Raw genomic sequence first — 2,573 nt, 5'->3', positions numbered from 1 at the left:
CCTTCTTCTTACCCTCTTTCATATTTAATTATTAATCAAGTCTGACTGTGAAAGTCTTCTAAATACCTTCTATCCATCCATTTCTCTCCATTCTCATTTCTCTTGTTGCCTTCTTTCAAGTCCTCAACTGCTGCCTGGAATATTGAAATATTCCCATAGCCGATATTAACTCACCCAGCCTCAATCTTGTCTAACTGATTCATAGCACCAGGTATAGTGCTTAATAAAAAGTAAGCAATATATTTTGTTGAAACAAATTACCATATAAATTACTGGATGATGGTTAATTTTGTATGTCAACTTAGCTAAGTATAAGGTTAGTAGTCGTGGCCATGGTGGCCATTCACATGTAGGTTCTCATTGAATTTGGGCAGATGGTAAAGAAACAGTGGAGCCAAAAAATGGTGGGCCATTCCTTTATTAAAACCTTGCACCGGCCGACAAGCAAACACACAGGGCTCCCAAAGCCACTGACGCATTCTCCGGTTCCACAACCAGGAGAATCTTCTCCAGTTTCTTCTAGAATCAAAGTCCTCACCAGTCTCAGTGGAGCTCACAAAGCCCCGCAGCTCTGGTTCCCCATCTGCACACTTTCTCTTTCCCTGCTAACATGGCTTCTTTCTTCAGCACTCTGCATTCTCTCTGCAAACATGGTTTCTTTCTGCCTCTTCTCTTTCTCACTCTACTCTTCCTGCAAAACTACCTGGGCCCACCAAAGACCCATAAAAAATTAGCAAAACAATGTCCCTACTCAAGCAGGAAGGTAATTTGCAATTTCACAGATCCCATATACCTGGCACTGCGCAGCCCCCAATGCAAACTATAAGTGAGAAAACATAAAAATCATATTTTATAAACTTATTTGACCAACACTAAGCTACATTCCTAGATATCTGATCAAAATCTAGTCTAAACATTGCTCTAAAGATATTTTTAGATGAAATTAACATTTAAATAAGTAGATTTTGAGTAAAGCAAACTATCCCCCATAGTATAAGTAGACAAGTGAGTCTCACTCAAATAGTTGAAAGCCTTAACAGCAAAAAGATTGACATCCCCTGAGAAAGAAGCAATACTGCCAGCAGACTGCCTTGGACTTGAGTTATAACATCAAGTCTTCTTTCAGGCTATAGCTTGTCAGTCCACCCTGCAGATTTGGACTAGCTAAACATCACAATATTATGTACCTACTTTGCTATATGTATATACCTTCTCTTGGTTCTGTTTTTCTGGAGAACCCTAACACAGCCTGTGCATCAAGGCATACAATTTCAATGACACATCTGAGACTATTTCATTATATAGACTGATGTTATTTGAAAGTAGTTATAATACTCACTTATATTGGACCTAGGCAGTTGAAATTCAATTTGCAAAATAAAAACTAAAAGATCACAAAGTTTGTCATCACTTCATAGCACTGATTAGCAAGCCACTTCCTCTGATTAGCAAGTTCTTGCTATCCTGGTTTCCTGAGCAGACTTCTACCAGCCCCCAGAGTAGGGTAAGTGATATATGATCTTAGATTTATATCTTGACAGCTAAGCATCATGCCAGCTCAAGTGCTACCAATATTATGAAAGTTCACCCTGCTTCCTATAAAATCAGTGTTTGCCTACTGTCCAATATCAAGCTCTCTTTTTTCTGGTCCAATTCTTGAATTTAGGTCACGTCTTGGTTTTTAAGAGTGCATGCATCATAAATTTTTAATCTTCTTATGTTTTTTCCCCAGATACTAAAATTTAACCTTGAATCGTTATTGTCTTGTGCCTGTTTCTTCTGAGACTATATGTTCTTACCTGGCAATATATCTGCCCGATGTTTATCTCTAGACCTCCTTGATGCCAGTTCTCCTGAAGTTTCCACTTCCTTGCCTTGAGTAGTACCTCACCCTAATGCACTGATCTTCACTCAGTGTTCTGGATATCATCTGTGCCCTTTGTCCATCTTACTGCTGGCTGATTGTACCTTAGTTCTGGCACAAAGCATCATCCATGCAATTCAAAGAGCTGCCACCAGGTGTGTGGCAGCATACCTGGTGAACTTGACCTAAGAAGTTAGGCTGTTTTGTCATATGGGAGAGAGGGAAATTCATGCATGTGACTCAGATTATAATGTTTTAAAATATAGTTTATATAATAACTCAAAAGGTGTTAATGTACAAGTTGTGTTTTTATCTCACAGCTGAAAAAATTGACTGATTTTCTAGAAAATCAACGTTCAGAAAATGAGTGAAAACAATAAGGTAAAATATATTATTTTACAAACATGCTATTGTATACAAATCTATATTTTAAATAATACATCAGAAGGCACTGTTTAAAAAATATAAGATAATGAAAGTATAATTTCAGTATTGTTTTTGAGTCATCTGATATACATAAGGCTGTATTATAAACATTGACAATTATTTAGAATAAGAAAAATGAAAGAAACTGAAAAAGCTGAAAGTTGAGTGTTAAATGGGGCATTGAGAATTCACCATTCTACACCATGTTTTCATTCTCTTAATATTGAAATGTCCCTTCACAGAAAAATTCTAAGCCTCATTTTTTCTAGAGAAACACAATACT

Source organism: Saccopteryx leptura, chromosome X, assembly GCF_036850995.1.
Source record: "Saccopteryx leptura isolate mSacLep1 chromosome X, mSacLep1_pri_phased_curated, whole genome shotgun sequence".
NCBI lineage: Eukaryota > Metazoa > Chordata > Mammalia > Chiroptera > Emballonuridae > Saccopteryx > Saccopteryx leptura.
This window is presented reverse-complemented; position numbering follows the sequence as displayed.